The sequence below is a fragment of the Hyposmocoma kahamanoa genome, unplaced genomic scaffold (genome assembly GCF_003589595.1).
Source record: "Hyposmocoma kahamanoa isolate Upper Pololo Valley unplaced genomic scaffold, ASM358959v1 99879, whole genome shotgun sequence".
NCBI classification, from domain to species: domain Eukaryota; kingdom Metazoa; phylum Arthropoda; class Insecta; order Lepidoptera; family Cosmopterigidae; genus Hyposmocoma; species Hyposmocoma kahamanoa.
Genome location: NW_020656077.1, coordinates 6,528,795 through 6,550,893, shown reverse-complemented (window position 1 = coordinate 6,550,893; position 22,099 = coordinate 6,528,795). Strand labels below are relative to the sequence as shown.

The following is a 22,099-nucleotide window of genomic DNA, read 5'->3' as shown; positions in this document are numbered from 1 at the left end:
ACACACACACACACACACACACACACACACACACACACAGACACACACACACACACACACACACACACAGTGTCTCCACAAATCACTACTTGTTCTTATTATTACTTTTGTATAATGTATAAATAAAATAACATAATAAATTGTACATTTTACTACGCTATGGGAAGGTTTGCTTAGTACTTATAAGCACAGGTTTTCCTTTTTTAAGTACCAGCGGTCATATCTACTGATTCTTTGATACTTACTGTACAAAGCAAATAGATTTATTATTATTATTATTATTATTGAATCGCTTAGGACGCGCTGCTAAAAGACGTCGTGTATGAACCAAATACGCTCTTAAGCAAAAGGCAAAGGTAGTAAGTCAGTTTGCGAGGAATAACTATGTAACAAATATAGCTCATTATGGCCAGGCGGCAGCTTTCGAGTATCGAGGACGAGGTTACTGGAGCAAATTAATTTAATTGTAATGTTTTATTTATTCCCCTTCCTTTAACGTATTATATTAGTATAAAATCAAACCGAGTTAAACAAATTTAACAAAATTTGGTTCTGGTTAATCAGCTCAGGACGCTATTGGACTCTTCCGCCTGAACCCCTGCAATGTGGTCGCTTCTTCAGAACTAAATTAATAACTCCAATTCGTCGTCTTTCAGCAATTTATCGCCAGATGGCAGCACATTGATTGAAATTTCAATGTATCAAAACGTCGAAACTTGCAAATAATAGGTATTGATGGTATTGAACTTTGGACGATATACCAATAGGGTAAAGTTTAAATTATATTAACAATCCAGAATTTGTTTTTTTTTTATTTGAAACTTGTTTGAAATTAAGAATGTGTGAGTTTTGGCGACATCGGTTCTGATAGTAATCGAGGCTCAAAACACTTCCATTGTTTATTTCTTCCGTGTGTAACATTAATAATCAAGCAATTTTGTAAATAACGTCGAGGCTTCTTGTCACCTATACTGCATAGTTTGAAAACGAAGGTTTTAAAACTATGCAGTATAGTATAGTTTTAGTGAGTGTTTTCTACCCATTATGACTAATGATCGGAATTGAGGTAGTTAATTTAGCTAAACTAAAGAATGATGTGGGCATTGTAGACCAATTTCGATAGGATTCGTTAAGATACTGGCTCAGTCTGGTCAACCAATTCTAAAAAATGGCTCTTGTGGTTTCCCAGCGTTGTACATGTCGTGCTATTCACAAAGCTGTTTAAAATGTCATATAAAATACGTAGCATCCCGTTATTTTTATTGAATAACCCGATATTCATGTCGATGCAATAATAATAAATTTCTATGCTAATCGTTGAACAGTTTTAATGTTGCTGTTCTCGCCGGTTTAGAATAGTACAAATTTTTCCTCTTTACTTATACATTAGAATAGTTAACCAAGCTAGTTTCCAAAGTGCCACTACATTAACTTGAACGACGTACCTAAATCATTAACTAAAGTTGTGACGTACCAATATACAGTAAAGAGTCTGAAAACAGTTATTCATAACAATACGTCGTAATACGTAAACTTTTGGGAAATTTTCATTATTTAAGCATTCGAGTATATTATCGTGAAATATGAAATAATATTTCAGGATCCTACACTCGAATGTTAATGAAAAACAGTTACGTAGATGGACTATAATACTTCATGATAATATTCTAGAATATTTAAATAAAAAAAATATTGCTAAGTATTATTGCTTGTAGTTTAGATACATGAGTAGCAATATCAACAGCCTCGTCTTTAGTATAAGTGAACTAGTCTAAGAGTCGTATGCCAGAACACTACTCAATGCTCAAGTCAGGATTTGAGCAGACTTGAGTATGATTTCAAGCACTGGAAATACGACCCTAATGGAAGGGACTTGAGTATGATTTCGAGCTTTAAACCATACTCAAATCCTGACTTGAGCATTGAGTAGAGTTCTAGAATACGACTCTCAGTCTTCTATCATTTGGATTTGGCAGTGAGTATACGTTTAGATTCAGTAGAGACGCTTCAGCCGATAATACATTGAAGTAATGCGTCACGTGTTTCAAATTGGGTAAGTTTAGTACGATAATTTGCAGGTTCTTCAGACGAAGATCCGTTTCTAGGAGATACAGGAATAGTTTCGTTGCCTTTCATAATATTTTGCAGCTTCTGCTCATTTGAAGTTTTGTATCGAACTTCCATACCAACCAATTATTGAGACCACGAAACTTTTCAATATCAAAACGGTCCATTTTTTGGATGCTCATATTATGAAACATAAATTATTACCAATTAATAACCAAGATATATGAAGAAAAGAAAATACTAAAAAAAATATTTGCCATAACCTCGTAAAAAATACAGTAGATAACTGACAGCCTTGCTGATGTTCCATCAATATGCGGGGCGCGGTGCGGTGTCTAAAGCTAGGGAGAGACTGAGAGTGCCCAATCTCGTTACTTTTTTATTCTTTGCTCTAGTCAAGGGTCTGTCAACTACTGCATTTTTTTATATGGCACCATTAGAATTACTTTAAATGCCTAGGTCAGTAGTTTTGTCTTACGATGCACTAAAGCATTTCCGGAAATTCGGAATTCGAAAAAGTAATTAATTAATATTTGGTGGTTTCAACAACTTTATGTTGCTCCTTGTTGTTATATCTATACATGTATCTATGTATGGGGAGCACCTTTTACCGACCATTGGTCATGACAAAAACAGGATCCGATAGCCAGGACAACCACAGAGGTTTCAACAGAAATTAAATGGAGACAACTAGCCTGAAAATTATCTTCCATGTCATTAAGTTTGCTAAGGTATCGTATAGCCTATAATATAGGCCGCAAGAAAGGGCCAAAGTTTCGACCATGCATAATTTAGCGTTCTCATCGGTGGCGGCGTAATAATAATATTCATGTCTCGGATCATAATATACACGGTGCACAATCGGCCCCTACGCAAAAAAGGAAAATCGTGATCGTCCTTAATCTCTCTCCATGCCCCAGATGTATCTACATCTAATGGCCTTAAAATGCTGTAACACTGGATTCAAAATGACTTCAATAATCTCAGTACAGAGTACTAAAAAAACCGACCTCAAAAGTACGTGGAATTACGTCTATTTGCTAAGTTTCATTGAAATATCCCCTAGTTCGCCACAATACAGGACTTGATACTGGAGATAATAAAAATAGGTTCTCACTACGACGCTACTCAAAGTATATCGAGGGGAAAACGCCTTGATTTGATGAAATAGCAAAATCAACTAAATAATTGCTAAAAGTAATTGCGCCTAAATTAAAGTTAGGCGCTATTTATAAAAATGAATCTTCATGCGCGAACAGCCACCCTTTGATGTGGATGATTTCCTTCAAAATGAAATGGGACCACTATGGAAGTACCCCCTTTTCAACAAAAAAAGAATCATGAAAATCGGTTCACAAATACCGAAGTTATCGCGTAACATACATACAAAAAAAAAAGAACATACAGTCGAATTGAGAACCTCCTCCTTTTTTGAAGTCGGTTAAAAACAAGATTGTTATAATCAAAAATCGGAACCCCGAAACACCAAGGTTTTTTTATAATATCAAGTATCGGGGCGAACGAGTCGTGCGCCTGAAGGTAAGCTACACGCCTGTAACAGTTGCAGTGCCACTCAGAGTTTTAAATCGCAAAGATCTGAGGGGCACTACCACTGCGCCCGTCACCCTGAGACATAAGTTGACAAGGTCCATGTGCCTGTAATTTCACCAGCACCCTTACCTTTCTAAACCGGAACACTTGGCGGCAGAAATAGGTAAGGCGGCAGTACTAACCTGGACGAACTCTTTTACAAGGAGCTCTATTACTACTAAAATACATATAAAGTAGATAATATCTATCTGTAGGAACCTGGTTCAACGGAATAGTTTCATCATTTTAGAGGAAGTTTATGTATTACTTTCATAATCTATATATATAAAGGAATAGGGTCCGGAGCAATTGACCCGTACTTGAGCGCCATAAGCAGGAGCTGCGTGTCACGGAAATGAAGATGCTGCGCTGGATGTGTGGAGTTTCACGGAAAGACCGTGTCAGAAACTCCCGCATCCGCGGCAGCCTTCACGTCCGTGACATTGCAGACAAACTGCAAGAAAGCCGCCTACGTTGGTACGGCCACCGGCATGCTACGTGGGAAACAAATGTCTGGCTATGCCACCTCCGCCGGGCCCCGGTAGAAGGGGCAGACCCAAGAAGTGCTGGCTTGACATCGCCAAGGGTGATATGCGTGCCAATGGTCTCACCACTAAGGACGCCGAAGACCGTGCAAAGTGGAAGAGAAAAAGCAGGAAAGCGGACCCCGGGCTCTGCAGCAACACTGCTGAGGACGCAACCGGGACAACGTTCAGATGAGAGAGAGAGAGAGAGAGAGAGAGGTCCGGAGCAATTGACTTCTAACCTAGAGAGAACTTGAGAAAAACCTTCTATTTAGTATAGGCATACTAAGAACGGACTTTTCGAAACTCAACCTCTCAGGGGGTAAAGAAGGGTAAATAAGTTTGTATGAAAATCGTATTCCTAGAACTTGAAACTTTTGAAAAAAAGATATTATTATTTCTTGAAACCTACCCCTAATTAGCATTGTTATACGGTATTGCGGTATAACTGCATCCGTTGCCGAAAGGTTACCATACCGAACTGCCACACAGAGGTCCCAGTTTCGATTCCCGGGCCGGGAGAAATATTTGAATGGCCAACATTTATTTCTCTCGTCAATTTGGGTGTAATTTGTGGTTGTCTATGTGTGTGTCCATGGCACCCGCGACACAGGGTTTCCCTAGTGCGGGGCTATGTTGAGTGTGTGCGTTACTAAGGATTAAAATTTGCTTGCGAACTTTTTAACGCGTAGTACGATTAGCACACATACTTGGTTTAACGTAAAATAAATAAACATATGTTTCAGGGTTTTAAAAAAATCCCCATATTCAGTATTAAAATATATTATAATCCATGTAAAAATTTTAAGAGGACGAAGCCGCGGGCAACTACTAATCATTTATATTACTTTACATCCAAGCGAGTTCTGGATGATTCTCACTTTGCAACCTGAGGTTTAGTAAGTGCGTTAAAAATTTCAGACAATCCAAACATTGCTTTTACTTGGGATTCAAAGTATCGCTTTACTTGTATAACATCGAATTGCCACCAGTAACCATGAGCGCAAGAAACTACAGCGTCTCTATACTAATTAGTCCATATCACAAACATGATGGGCACGAGACTCCACTAAACTGAGGGCTTAAATCAGACTCTGTCGGAACAATCTTGTCAGACAATATCAGAACGCGGTTTAGGGCGCCTTTGAACCACGGAAGAAAAGACAACAATGAAATTGCCTTAGGCCTCGATTACTAGCAGAACCGTGTCGCTAAAACTTACACATTCTTATTTGAAACACTAGAAAATCTTGGTATTGATTGGTCGTAGTTTTAAATTTAAAAAGAAATAACAAAAATCTGGATTGTCAATATAATTTAAACTTTATCCCGTTGGCATATCGTTGAAAGTTCCATACCATAACCAATACCTATTATTACAAGTTACGACGTTTCGATATTACAGTGAAATTTCAATCGACGTGCTGCCATCTAGCGGTTAATTAAATTAAATTAATCACGACCAATTGCAGTTATTAATTTAGTTCTCCAAACAAGAAGCAACCATATTGCAGGGCAAAAAAAACAGAAAATTGAAAACTTATTAAAATAAAATTTTGCAATGATATGAAATACCACCACGAATGGTATTTTTGGTGCATCTATCATTTTTGCACTCCAAAATAGCACAACAAGGTATTTTTCTAGGATTTTAGAGAATTTGCACGAACGAATGACACAGCCATACCATACAAAGCGAAAATGGCGCACTGAGTCAAATTGGTCTTGCGAGACCTATAGTTAGCACGCGTCTGACGCTAACTAGCCACTTCTACTGTATTTATTATTTTGTTCTTTGAACAGTCTATAACATGTAGTTTGTGTCACGATTTTTTTATTCGAAATTATAGCAAAGATAGTTGTTACACTGCCTGGTCAAAGTACATAAACTCAAGTTATCTCATTACCAAATTAGTTATCAATATAATCTATTATTTAAAAATTGGATACCATATATAGGTACGTATGTTAAATTGCTTTTCATTGTACCAGCCCAAGTCGCTTAATTAGATTTTTCCGGAGAGTTCTTTCAAAGCATTATCAGAGAAATTACAAAGCCAATAAATCCAATTATAACTTTCTTTTGTTAATATAATTCTAACCTACCATGTCCCTATTCTTAATATAGCCGTCTCTGGCGTTGTGAATGCCAATATACTCAACCACAACCACAAGAAAGCGCCATTTTATCGCCCCAATAGTACCTACTATCTTATATTACAGGTCGATCCACAATTTTCCCGGGGCAAAACTGGTGGAACCAAAAAAAATGTACATCGGTTTAAAATTTATCATTGCCAGAAGCTGATCCTGTGTCCAGAGCCAGTAATAAACTAAACTTATTACAACTTCACCGACGCTAATGTACGGACAACGGCACATCAGACTACACATTTTTGTTCGAAAATCGCCTCCAGTGCAACGGAACAAGATACGTCAATGTGTAGCTTGATGTCTTGCGTGTGTACATATAATATGTATAAATATATTGAAATTACATTTTTTTTATTACCAAGCTCAGTGGCTTTATAAAAACAAACTACTGCTATTAACGTCAAATATGGATAATATTCAGGTTAGTTTTCTCCATCTAATTCCGGTTGACAGTTTCTATTATTTAAATATTGTAGACTATTATCATGAAGTACTATTTATCAGTCGAGTGTAGTATCCTGAAATATTATTTAATATTTCACGATAACATACTCGAATACCTAAATAATGAAAATTGCCACCAAAATTAGGTAGAGAAAAATAACCAAAAAATTACCAATATTCGCTTATAAATGATTAGCATTCTCGGCATTGAAATTTTACCTGGAATTGACCCCATTCTCATATAATGACCCATTGAAGACGAGGCTTCATGCCTATAAAATAAATAATAGACTGAAGATTTGGCGTATGCCTATTTATCTAAAACTAACAAAAGAAAAATTCACCAAGACTTGACTGTATGGTGAGGCCTTTTCCCTCAGGAAATAATGAAAAGAGAAAGCAAAATCGACTAAAAAGTAACTATTCTTACACAATTAGATGCAAAAAGTAAAAGACCGGCAGAGTTAAAAAAAGACCTCAATGACAATATGATAGATAGCTGTTATGCTAAGTTATAAAACCAAAACAAATAAATAAAATAATTCCTTGAATAGGTAAATTATCAGTGACCTTAATACTTATGTACGGCTATGATTCAAGATTGCTGATCCCACATACCAGACTAAAGGGTTTCTTATACCAATTACGGATAAGATGGTCGAGGAATTTATGAGAGTATAAAGACGAATTAATATCCCTATACAGTTAGGTTCAACAGTCCTATATACGTTAGATTGCATGTGATTTAAAGGCATTCGTGGTTTTGCTTCATTCTTTGAAAACCACGGTGATTTATTATTTCTTATTCAACTCCACGGATACGTTTATCTTTAAGATTGCGCATTAAATGTCACTTTGCAAAAAAGACGACCAAATAGCAACCAAATTTCCCAGTGAAATTTATACCTAAACATCTGATAGACATCTCGTCGAAGATATAACAAAGGACAATAAGTAAAATCTTAGACAATAAATTAACTAGTAAGAGCCGGTGACCTGAGGGTCGCATTCCTGGGAAAATAGCCTTGCTACTAATATCCGGGCGGACTATGCATCACCGTCAGGCCAAAGTGGCTGTAAGACCTGCCATTCTAGATCCACTTGCCTTTCCACCAATCGCTAAAGCCAGAACAGCGATTCTCAAACCGTAAAGGCCTCTAGACGGGTAATTTTTCCATATAATTTCGGTGGCAATGCTTAAATAATATAAATAAATTACCACCGAAATTAGGTAAAGAAAACTAACCTGAAAATTACCCAGAGTCTCAGAGTCAATAGGTCGTGTGGCAGACCGGTATCCATTGAAAGAATTTGTAGAGTTATTATAATAACACGCGGATAGTAATATACCGCTAGAGAATGGCATAATTTATGATCGTTACAATTACTTTAGCACTAAAACTACAATGCAAACGGAAAGGTCTAGGATATTGATAAGTGTATCTAATCTACACTTACCTTTTTCGAGGACTTTTATCGCGTCGTTTAACAGATTGGAACTCATCAACCATTTCCCTGTGTTATAGTTTCACCTGTTAAACTATAAAATAGGTAGATAAGAACAGTGTTATTAGTAACAGTACTTCATAGACAAAATACATACACGATAAAGGGGTCCAGGCCTAAGTGCTTGGAGGCATATCTCAATGGTTCTGTGACGAGAACTGCCTATTTGTTACCAGAACAAATGGGATGGGAAGGAAAATACCAGTAGTTCTGTTACTAGTGGGGGTAATCAATGGACTACGCATCCATGTAAACTGCAATTTTTAGAAGTTCCACGGCACAAAAAGAAACGTGTTTTTTTATTGCTATTGCGGACAGAATCCGTGCTTAGAAAAGTTTAGAAAGCGCTGCTTACAAAGGCAGTATAAGCGTAGAAAAGTTGAGGAGATACGACCGACTACAAGGTCGTAACCACATGACGTAATGGTGCTTTGTTCGATAGATAGGTGCAGCTTACTTTGATTTAAAGATATTAGATGCCAATACTTATTTTGAAAGTTATACTTAGTTTGTGAACGTATCTTTGTGAACGCTATCAAATGTGTCATCTTGGTTATTTGGTGAAGTAGTTTTTAACCATAAGCAATCTTTATTTACCGGCAATTTACATAAAACGCTTCAGGGTTTACACGGCGGCTCTGCATTTTCAGGATGCCAACTCCATCCTAACCACCACAAATTGATCCCAACTTGTTACTCCGTGTCGGGTTCACTACGATCATGAGTCCGCGTTCAACCAATAAAGTGTGAATGTGAGCTCAATAAGGAATATATATTATAAACTGCCTGTGTATTATGTCATAGGTTCCCAAACTTTTTGGCACTTAGGCAAGATAAAAAAATTTCAACGGCCACCATCACAAAAAAATAATTGAATACGTGTATTATTAACCGACTTCAAAAAAGGAGGAGGTTCTCAATTCGACTGTATGTTCTTTTTTTTGTATGTATGTTACGCGATAACTCCGGTATTTGTGAACCGATTTTCATGATTCTTTTTTTGTTGGAAAGGGGGTACTTCCATAGTGGTCCCATTTCATTTTGAAGAAAATCATCCACCATTAAGGGTGGCTGTTCGCGCATGAAGGTTCATTTTTATAAATTGCGCCTAACTTTAATTTAGGAGCAATTGTTTTAATGGTTGATTTTGCTATTTCTCCAATGCAAGGCGTTTTTCTTTAAATATACTTTTGAGTAGTGAGAACTAGGGGATATTTCAATAAAACTTAGCAAATAGACGTAATTCCACGTACTTCTGAGGTCGGTGTTTTTAGTACTCTGTACTGAGATTATTTATATTACCTAAACACAAAAATCTCAAGGAAGAGAATGTATATATTTGTAGTGCAGTTTATATAGATAATCCAGGTTTCTTTTTTCAAACGTCAAATTGCTTCCGAGGCCTTTACTGCCCCCTTAGGGGGCGGTAGGGATCACTTTGGTATTTGGTTTGGGTAACTATGGTCTATATAAATATAATACTTATTCATACGTTTCACACAGAAAAGTATTGCCACTATATACCTACATATAAGAGTTTAGAATACCAACCGGGAGGTCGCGCAACAACCTTTCGTAATGGACATTTAATTTGTCTTGTCCCGTTCAGCCGCCATTTCGCGCGTAATACAAAAAGTGGCTAGACGTAGTACAAAAATGGAAGTCGCTAGACCACCTCAGCTTCCTAGTGAGTAAAACTCCGCTACAAAGTGGTTAGGTGCCTGTTTCGAGCAATGTACGCGGAAGAACATAAAGAATAGACAGTAATGGGCTTTAGAAGTACATAACGCAGATACCGTTATGTTAGGCGCAACGTCATTCAATCCCCGAGGATTTTTCGTATTTAGTTTTGTATCGAAGTTAAAATACACATTGAATAACTAACTATTTAAATCACTTAACAATTTAAGTCACTAAACAATAAAAAAACACAGTTTTGTCCTGTGTCTATCAAAATAAACAAACAAAAATGACAAACTATCATATTCAAACTATATTATATAAAAATAATAGAATAAATTATAGTAGCAATAGAACTTCTTCTGAGAGAGTTCGTCCAGGGAAGTACTGTCACCTTACCTATATCTGCCGCCAATAATTAATGTCAGCATTACTGTGTTCCGGTTTTGTAAGGGTATTGTTGAAATTACGGGCACATGGGACTTGTCAAGTTATGTCTCGGGATGACGGGCGCAGCGGCAGCGCCCCTGAAATCTTTGCGATTTAAAGCTCTGAGTGGCACTGAAACTGTTATGGACAGGCGTGTCGCTTACCATTAGGCGCCCGACTTGTTCGTCCCGTCACTTGGTATTATAAAAAAAGTAGACGAAGAAAAAATACAAACTATCAAAAGAATAAACAAAAATGAGAAATTATCAAAATAGATGAACAAAAATGACAAACTATCAAAATAGACAAACAAAAATGAGAAAAACGAGCACAAAGAGAAGACAAAACCTTATTAAAAACAATCTTTGTAACATACGTACCTACATGTTAGAAATACCTACATAATACGTAAAAATTACTTTCTATACCTTAAACGTAATATAATTGGCTTCAATTTGTCACAACACGATCATAAAGTTCTTTCACTCAGTTACCAGTCAATCTTTCCAGGCAATACTTTAGAGTTTCTTCACCTATCCTGTCTCATAAGTTTGACACCTTTATATATATTCGCAGCTTTATCCCCGCTGTACAAATACCAACACTAATTACATACTATCAACGAGGAATTAACTTAAAAGCCTTAACACTTCAATGCATCGATGTAATTACATCGCCACATTTTTGCCATATTTTTATAAATAGTAACTCAGGCTGCCTAAGTTCTTTTCTACATTTGAAATTTGAAAACATACATTCTAATCTTTTTTTCCCATCCTCTAAGATTCTAAACAGTCTGAAAGCGACCTTCACCCAAAGACCATTTGTTTTTCAACAATTTGTTTTCTGTTTTTTTTTTTAATTCTTTCGTGTTGCGTGTTGTTGATGCAAAAGACACGTGTCAGGATTGTAACAAAGTGGAACACTGTGGTTATACAATACACATAGCTTTTAATGGATAATGAATTCTAAAGATAGAGAAATTTTCGTTGAAGCAATTTAATTTTTAATTATTATTGACATCGTTGTATTTGGACAATATTGTGTGTTCTTTTTTTTAATTAAACTACTTTATTTTATATTTTTTTATTATTGTTTTTATATTAGTGATCGTCACTAATATAAAGAACTAATACACAGAAGAAAAAAAAATGGAAGTGCCTGAAGTCTCGATGTCTGAACCGTTGTCGCCAAGAGTCACACATCCATAATTTAAAACACCACGAAAACTTGATAATGATTGGTATAAGTGTCAAACTTGAAAAGAAATCGTTGAAATTTCAATACCTACCTAAGTTACGTTTACGTCCAAGTTACGTTTTGATTTTATATTAAAGTTTTAGTCAATGTGCTGCCATCTAGCTGTTAATAACTGAATGACGACGAATTTGAGATGTTACTTGGGGTCGTATTCCAGAACTCTACTCAATGCTCAAGTCAGGACTTAAGCAGACTTGAGTATGATTTTCAGTGCTCACTGCAATACGCAAGTCCTGACTTGAGTATAGAGTAGAGTTCTGGAATACGAGGCTTAGTTCTCCAAAAAAGATTTATTTCATTTTTTGCACCAAAAAAATGATTACGATAAACAAAAAACTAAAAAATTTATTAAAATTAAATAAAATAAGACTTAATGGTAATACGAAACACCAACATAGATAATATTATTACAAGTGCGACTATAAATTTTTGCACTCCAAAGTTAGGCATTTTTTATTCATTAATTTTTTTTGATAATTGACAGGACCATAACATGGAAATGACGGACTGAGTTTAAGTTTGCGGAATTCCGCCAGTCTGTTGGGACACGTGTCACGCAAACTAAGCACTTCTACTAAAATACTATATTTTATTGTTCTGTGAATGACGATCACGGAAGAAAAAGTGACGATCATTATTATCCGCTGGCATTATACTTTAAATTGTAACATTGCGACATTGATAACAAGAAATGATTCTTTTCATAAATTATTTATATACAGACATACTCTAATGTAATAACCAAGTAAGTTGTGGAAGGAAAAAATATAGGTATGTGTAGTTTTTTAACACGTTATCGATTTGCAATTTCAAACGTTAATTTAGTGTGCTTCAATCACATCACAAACTGAATAATTACCGATAAGTGCAATGTAAGTTAGTACTTACTGAGATCATGAATTTCAAAAGTTGAAGGTACGTAGGAAGATAAGACGTAGGTTCAGTCTGCGTTGAACCCTAAGGTCATTTGCATAATACGCTTTTAGTTAATTTACTTAAAAGATAAGTGAGTCATGCAGACATTCCAATATTTACGACGAACACAATAATGGTTAACGTATTGATGGTAATTTTGAGCAATACTCCATTCTTACGCTGTGTCTAGACTTATTGTATTGTAATAAAGTATTTTTTTGTTTATATTTTTATTGAATTGATACTCAATTATTTTTTATTATTAAAACAAAGATCGAACACTTAGTCCCTCTCACACTCACTTCTTAATCCGATGTTTTCTAGCAAACCGTTCCGTATTTTTTTTGTTGTTGTTGTTGTAATGGCGTACATGGGTCCGTTTTAGAACTATACAGGGTTTATTTTAAAATACTACCAAATTCCAGGGACTATAAAAATAATATCGTAAACAACAACTTTTGTTCCATTACTTTTTAGAAAACATAGTGAATTTACCAAAAATAAACTTTTAAGTTCTTGTTGTACTATCTGACACTTTCTTGATCTGCATTTCGTAGAGTATGTTCAAACGTGCAAGCGCCCCCCGCAACAAGTCCCACACCCGTGCTGCATAGAGTTATTACCGTTTAGAGCGATCTATGTAAATCCATTTATTTTTGTATGAAAGTAAAATCTAATGAAATATTAAAAATCATGGAACTAAAATTGTTGTTTATGATGTTAGTAACATATTCCTGCGAGGTTGTCGGTGTTTCAAAAATAACTCTGTATACAAAATATCCCCAAACTGTGAATTAACGCAATAACTTAGATATAAAAGTGTGTAATAAACGAGACAAATAGATAATAATAAAGAGATTATCGTTCCAGACTAAAGATACACCATTGTTTTTTTTTTATAACATTAAGTGACGGGACACGCCTACCCATAACGGTTGCAGTGCCACTCAGAGCTTTAAATCGCATAAATCTGAGAGGCACTGCCACTGCGCCCACCACTCTGACACATAAGTTGACAAGTCCCATGTGCCAAGCAGTAATGTCAGTATTACTGTGTTCCAGTTTGAAGGGCAGTTGGCAAGAAGCTAACGCTCGAAAGACGCTAGTGTGGGAGAAGGGGTCTCTTACAGGCACATGGGACTTGTCAACTTATCTCTCTGGGTGACGGGCGCAGTGGCAGAAAGTAACCCTCAAATATTTGTAAAGGCGCAGAGCCGAAGCGTCGCGACGTGTCATGTTTTTCGCCTATAGTGTATTCATCTCTATTTTCCCATTATTAAGGTACAAATTTATGTTATGTAAATATGGAAACGGGCGTCGACGCGTGTCACTAGAGCACAGTGAGGCGTCAGACGCCGACCACACTGTGATACGGGCGCATTATAGCGAGTGTCGACGCGCGTCGCCAAGCGTTGTAGTTGAAAAACAGGACGCGACGCGACGCTTCCACTCTGCGCCAGTGTGAGTTCAGGAGTTCAGCCTTATGGATAGGCGTGTATGACTACACGACTTCTTCGTCCCGTCATTTAATATTATTAAAAAAAAATATTTATCGACGTCGTCATTTTAGATTCAAGAAGTAATTACGTAAAAGTTTTCTGATGTTAATGCAAAGATTGAACAAACACAAAGAAAAATTCCTTAAATCCGGTTACACCCGAATACTTAACTGATTTATGTTTTAGACACAGGGTTTCCCTAGTGCGGGGCTATGTTGAGTGTGTGCGTTATTTATTATTATTATTATTATTATTATTAGTATTTCAACTCACAGGCCCTTTCTAAAATTTATTGCTAATTTAGCACCAATTGTTATTGTAAACGTATCTTCAGATGGAATGTATATAATTATTAGCGTACATATAATTTTAGAAAACCAGGACGATTAGTAAGCGTGAGATCTTTGAACAGATTTCTATATTCGTCTCGGTTATAAAATGATAGTGCGGCTTAATAAGGTTCTATGCTAACTGGATCTACAGCGAAAGCAGCGCGTTCAGTAGATATGATATCCGGACGCATTAAAAGAAATAGGAAATGAAAATGAAAACGTGGAAAGAGACGAACGACTTAAGGAGTTCATATTTTTTATATCCTTTTACTAGCTCCTTGTGAAAGAAATCATCCAGAGAAATACTGCTACCTTACCACCATTTGGAATGGTAACGATACTGGTCAAACTACAGGCTCACGGGACTTGTCAACTAAAGATATGTCTCAGAATGACAGGCGCAATGGCGACTTAAAGTTTTGTGTAGCACTGCAGCGGTTATTCAAAAAAAAAATTCAAAAAGTTTATTTCAAACATAATCCATATTAGTGTTAGTTACAAAAAATTCTTACAACCTATGTTAGTACTAAATTTGCGAAATATTACATTAACTTATAAATTAAACCACTGGAACCCATGTGGACTGAGTTCCAGTGCTTCCACAATTCACTGACAGGGTTCTCCCAGATCAAACGAACTAGGCTATTGGAACTGCCACGCACGCGACGCATCAGGGAGGCAGTTCTCTTCCGAATAATCGCGCTGAAGCTATCAATACGGTTATGGATAGGTGTTTCGCTTACCATCAGGCGCACGACCTCGTCCATTCTGTCACTTGATATCATAAAAAAATATTCCGAACCTTTCTGATTAGGAGAAGATCCACATAACAAACATAAGAGACTCAGATTAAAACAAACTATCATTCGATCCATCTATTCCTGCAAAGCGGCATTCGTGACTTATCCGAATCGGCATATCTGATCGAATCTAACAATATATCAGACGCTAATCAATACAAAGAGATCAAGCCTTCGCCGTTCCCATGAAATCGAAGCCTCGGGTTGCGAAATAATAGCAGAATTGACTCTCAAAATGATTGAACACGACACGCTATGCCCATTGTTAAACGCTCATAAAGAGAGCGGCCGCAAACTCCCTATAATATCATTTCTGCTAAACGTTTTGAACAGCTTCAATAAGTCAAAAGAAAGATGAAGTCCAATGGTACCAATGGTATTTTCGAGTCAACGAGAAAATGACAATAACAGCACATCGTTAAAAAGGAAAATGTCTAATGACAGTCAAATTTATTGTTCATATATTAAAAAAAGTTAATTCCGTGATAATTTCATGACATTTAAACTAAATCAGAAGTCTGACTCTGTGTATACACTGTAGTGTGCAACTAAGGACCGTTTATCATCGTCATCTCTCCCATTACTGATTCCTGAAAAAAGTTCCAACTAATATTTCCTATAATATTTGTGCCTAAATTACTTAAATTTGCTATAACAAGCTATATCTCGCACTTTGACAGTTTCAATTTCAGTGTCACCTTGGAGAGCAGAGGCCCGCAACTCCGTGTATCTTACTTCATCTTCTTCATCTACACACCACACCACTCTACTCTCCTAGATAACGCTCTCAGGTTCTTTTTGATATAAACTTATTGTTACACTTTATCACTCTCCATCCTTTAATTTCATACCTTCCTATCTCTCCCTAGTTATCCACCCGGAAATTCTACCTCTTCTATTCTGACAACACCTGAGCCAAATTCTTAATCCTACATTTGGAAGCCTGAACCGTCACAAAACTACCACCTTTTAATATTAATATGCGCATGTACCATTGGCATATTTATAATCAAGCCACATGTTGATACCTTTCACTTTTTTTTTAAATGCATACACTCATAGCCCCGCCAGCGAAACCCTATCACAGGTGCCGCGCACATACATAGATAACTACAAATTACACTCACGAAAGAAGATAAATGTGGGCCTTACAAACTTTTCTCCCGGCCCGGGAACGACGTCTGCGTCGCAGTCCAGAGTGTAACCGTTCGGCCACAGAGAAATTATACATCAAAGGTAGGTTGGTATGTGGAATTGTACAACTATGTATTTTATTTAAAAGTAGATACTACCTTAGCTTGAATTCAAATGTTTTCCGCACTCAATCGGTTTTATTGCGGGAGTCGACCGGCGGGGATACTGGGTTCATTTCAGAATTTTTATTTTACAAACGAAATAGTCATTTGAAAAATGTATATTGTATACTATAGGTGTTCTATTTACTTCAGTTGATATTAAAAAAACATTGGTATATGTAAAGTACCTATTGAATAAAAAAAAGAAAAAAGTCATTTGAGGTTACATCGATTCTTAACGACACGGTATATCGCATTAAGAAACCCTGTGTCGCGGGTGCCATGGGCAGACTCATAGATAGACCCAACAACAAAAAACACCCAAACTCACGAGAGAAATAAATGTAGACCATATAAATATTTCTTCCGGCCCGGGAATCGAACCTGGGACCTCTGTGTGGCAGTCCGACATGGTAACTGTTCGACCTGGTAACTGTTCGGCAGTGAAATTTTAGTTAGTTAAATTATTAAAGTAAAACCAAATTTTATTCCAAATTTTCTTGTGCAACAACAAAACCAAATACGTAACAAATGCTCATACTGTGTTTTGATTCTGGCTGCTAAAGTAACTTTATTTATGTATGTAACACATCATTATTTAAAGGTAGTAAGGGATAAAAAAACAAGTAATATAGGTCAATGTGTAACGTCTGTTTAAAGGTAAAATCACATAAGTGACATTTTAAGCAAAAAGTCTTTAATTTATTATGTTAAGAATATATTATGGTAAGAAAATCACTACCTTTCTGCACGTGAAACTCAATAACAATAAAACTATAAACTTAATAAGAGTTATACCTGCAGAAAGATGGTGATTTTCTTAAAACCGGTACACAATTTACAGTTTTTTTGTGGAAATGTCACTTTTGTGGCTTATGTGTTCGGTTTACCTTTAAGCAGACGATTTACATATAACTTGTAGTCATTTTTGTGTCGCTTTATTCGCATCGGCGCTTTTATCGCAATTATCGCTCTTATTGCATGGACATAAAAGTTTTTCTGTCCGGCTCAAAGCGCTTCTGTGTGAATAAATGTGGTGAGTCCCTTAAAGGGCGGCACTTTCACAAGCATTTAGTAAAACTTAATAGTTTCCTTCACATTCTAGCAAAGTCTAATATTTACTTGAACACTGTGATTTAATATAAACTAGTCGTGAAACTTGATTAATAAATATACCGCAAAGTAATCCTATGTCTACACTATTTCATTTATCTATAATAGTCTACTAGTGTGAGCCTATAGTTCAAGAACACGTTTTAGAAATCTAATACTACAGAATCGCATTTGCGACTCTTCAATTCTAGTGTGCTCTTATTACCTATTCTAACCTCCTTGTTATAAACAAGGCGTTTGTATTTTGGCAACTTTCGAGCAATAGGCACATTAAGTTTTTGAAAAGATGGCGCTGCTACCGCAAAACAAAGTCGTATAAAACCATTATAAAACCAAAAACACTGCGACGAGCATGTATGGTCCACCTTACTCCACACATGGACTGTAGTGCTAGTACGCAGAGAAAGACTTGCAAAGACAATGGTAAAAGTATATTGTACGTACAGATATAGTAAATACAGATACTATGGTGGCAAATATTTCCTTGTATAGGTGGACAGTTGGTAACTTACTACGTGAAAATAGAGTGTGAGTTGCATGTTTAAATAATACGTGGCTAAAGTTGATCGCCGCGTGCGCAGAGTTATGCCGAGGAATGTATGAAACCATACAAAACACGCACAATATTTCGTAAGGTCCGCTGGTTTGTTCCGTGGCTTAGTTGGCATAGCGTCTGGCACGGTTTGCTAGAAGTTGCGTCGAATCCATCTGGATCGAAGGATTTTTTTCTAGATGTTCGATCTTTGTATTAATAATTATAACAAAGTAATGGAGTTATTTCACAAAAAATAATTGAATATGAAACTTAATTGCAATTATTAAAGCGACATCTCTAGGCACCTGCTGGTAGCTGTAAAGATGCCTGGCCGAGTGAAGAAATAGAATTCTCACAGATGGCGTTACGGCAAAAAAGTCGTCAAAAACCGAAAACAAAGACCTGCAACAAGTACGTAGAAGAATTCGTGAGGTCCGATGGTTCGATCCGTGGCTTAGTTGGTGTTGAATACTTTGTATTTTTAGTCGTTTTTAATTTTTATATATTAGAATAAATAGATATTGCATCAACATGTTATAACTTTAAACTGGGTGAAGGTATGTAAATCTAAGTCATTGTATAAGATTTCACTGCTGTCAAAATTGTTTCTGCACCCTTCGTCCTTTGCCTGTGTAACCCTTAGAGGATGGAAAAAAATAAAGGAATAGTCTAAGGTGCAACCGCGTTAATTTTTAAAGTATTTTGTTTTAAATTACAAAAATAATTAGTAACCAGGCCCACTGCCTAAAGCTTCGAATCCAGCTGGATCGAAAAATTTTTCTAAGTGTCCGATCTTTCTTAATAATTATAACAAACTAGTGTGGAGTAACACAAAAAGAGATTGAATATTACGATGACGAAACATCGTGACATTCAATAAACTACTTGGAACTAATTATGATATAAAAAACCGCTTATAAAGGCTCGTTTCGCTGGTCCCAGAGATGTTGTGTTAATAACTTTTTTTTAATAACATCAATGGTGGTAACATCGATGGTAAGCTACACGCCTGTCCATAACAGTTGCAGTGCCACTCAGAGTTTTAAATCGCAAAGATCTGAGAGGCACTGCCATTGCGCCCACCACTCTGTCACATAAGTTGACAAGTCCCATGTGCCAAGCAGTAATGTCAGTATTACTGTGTTCCAGTTTGAAGGGCAGTTGGCAAGAAGCTAACGCTGGAAAGACGCTAGTAAGAGGTAGCTAGGAAGAGGACTCTTACAGGCACATATGGGACTTGTCAACTTATCTCTCGGGGTGACGGGCGCAGTGACAGTAAGTACCCCTCAAATATTTGTACAATGTGAACTGCCACTGCGCCCGTCACCCTGAGTCCTATGTGCCTGTAATTTCACCAGCACCCTTACCCTTCGAAACCAGAACACAGGAATACTGACATTACTGCTTGGCGGCAGAAACAGATAAGGTGGCAGAACTTCCCTGGACGAACTCTTACACAAGGAGCTCAACTGCTAGTAACATAACTCAATAATAACTGAAATTCGCTAAAAATGTAGATTACGTTTGTTTATCATAAGGAGGGTGTATCCACACTCCCATTTCAGTGATTACAAATATTTTAATCTTTGCCTGTTCTATAATCCTCCTCAAACCCTACAGTAGAATCTGAATTGTGATTAATATGCCATATTAGAAACACACGACATTATTATCAAATTTCCATAATTTTTTTGTATAATTTTTGCCTAGCGTATTGGATTTCTCATTTATTGACCTTTATTTCGCCTCCAAAATCACGACGACATGCAGCGTTCTCTAGGTGAATTGCCACACATAAATGATAAAAATATTTGCAAAAAGAAACATATAAAAGTATTTGAAAATATATAACCTGGCATCAGCAACACAAAAGGCATAAACGCCTATAAATACCTTAAAATATGAAAAGTCCTCGCTGTGAAGAAAATCTCGTGGCGAAATAAGAATTTTATTTCTATTAATAATTTGTTTATTAAAGTGGAAGTGCATAAAGATACAAAATTATTTAAAAAAAAGAAGTAAACCATCATGAGCAGTAATATAATGTTGTTTTGCATTAGAAATAACGAGTTACTAGATTAAAAAAGTTTAACAAAGACACCGGGAGTAGATACTACAAGAAAGATTTTATGTCAGTATTATAGCCCGATTATTGACTGCGCTTTTCTTCGAACTTCATGCGCCATCTAGTTAGTTTAATGTTAACTGTGGGAAAACCTCTCTTTACGTTGAATTACATAAAACTTTTATTTAATAACATTTACTTACGATTACAATAATTGGCTATGTGCAGAAGCAAAAGACAAGCAGCATTTTCAACGGATTACGTTCCTTGTGTCGTAGGCTTAAGGCTTTTAATGGGAATTCGAAACGACTTAAGTATCTCATAAGTAGTCATAAGAAATTATAGTTAACCAATGAACGGGTTTAAATATATAGCCTAAGGTCTAGAAGTAAGCTTAGTTGCCTATATAATAAGTAAGTGGACTTATACTCATGTTGGTTAAAACATAGACACGACCTAGGTACCTACCATAGTGTGGCATGTACACTTCTTTGATTTGTCTGAGAGCCCTGTTGGTATCCTCGAAGAGGTTTGTCATTTCTTGACGTAGCGGGAACTCTTAGCGAAAGCTTCATAGGCGTATGTTAACAAACAGTTTTCCACACATTTTTATGTTCCTTTGTTATAAAACGCACATAAGAAATTATTGACGTTTAAGCAGAAACAATTTCCCAGAGGAATGCACATCCTCTCGCTTCAGGAGTTATGTAGGAAGTGATACATGATGATTAATAACCACTTCCTCTTGCTTCGAGAATTTTGATGGGAGTGGTGACGGAAAGAACCAACGGAAAGAACCAACGTCACTTTCCTTCCACTACGAAGGAAAAGGAATTCTAGTCAACGACTCAAAATTTTAAAAGTAAGTGATAAAAGAGGTGATAAAAAAGTAGGTCGGCATCGTCACAATTGGATCATAACACACCAAAGATAAAGACAAAAGAAACTCGAAATCATGATTCATTGTATTGACAATGTGCTGCGAAACTACAGAAGTACTTATCAAAATACAAAAATAATCATGAATAACAATCTTTGCTTCAGTATTTCCACATTATTATCCGTAATCATTATTCAATGACGGTTTCTCATTTTTCCATAAATTTTATATCAAAACCATTTTCATCATAATATTCGTAATACAAAGTAAGAACTTACCTACTCGATGGCAAACCGATAGCAAACTTTTTTCTCACGGAATTTACGTAAAAAAGTTCCCACATCTTCATCTCACTAGAGATCCTTCCATGTCAACTATAAGGGTGAAGTCACTATCTATCATCAAATAAGTCATAGTCACAACCGAAACGAGCTTAAAACTTGTATAACTTAACCAAAACTTAACACGTACGAAAGTATGACAATGCGCAACACGACCTATAAGTTGAAAGTCACTTGTTATATTCACAAACCTAAGTATATTTCATAAACTCAACAAAGTGTAGCTAGGAACAACGTTGGGAATGTCTTTGACGTGTAAAGTATGAAGGTTCACTCTAAATCGTTTGATGACCCTAAAACTTGCCTTACAACTGAATGCAAAACGCACAGGCACGGTTTCTCTGCGCCCGCGCCGGCGGTATGCGCGTGCGTCAGTGTGCTCGTGTGTCGCTACGTCAAAGCACGCACACACTCACGGGCAGGCTGCACGGTTTTTGTCGATGTCCACGGGGCAAGTACGCTGTGTCAAAAGATTGTAACTTGAAAATTTATGTCAAAACTCAGCGCTGAGTCATTGATTGATTTGACGGTGTTTTGTATGTAAAGATAATACACATTCAACAGTGTACATTCAAGAGTAGCAGAAGGAACATAGATATATCGACGATGTAATAAATACAGTTCGTAAACGTACTACTAATTTACCACATTGAAAATTTAACTTATGTTT

At 36.4% G+C, this 22,099-nt stretch overlaps 1 protein-coding gene across 1 annotated transcript in view; it reads right to left on the bottom strand.

Annotated features, from left to right (window-relative positions):
• Positions 1–21,783, bottom strand: part of LOC113239462 (F-box/LRR-repeat protein 7) — a 49,953-nt gene extending 28,170 nt beyond the window's left edge. Inside the window, exon 1 of the mRNA XM_026476488.1 lies at positions 21,367–21,783. The gene's annotated coding sequence lies outside the window, so the exon portion shown is untranslated. The remainder of the gene's footprint in view (positions 1–21,366) is intronic.
• Between the last annotated feature and the right edge of the window lie 316 nt (positions 21,784–22,099).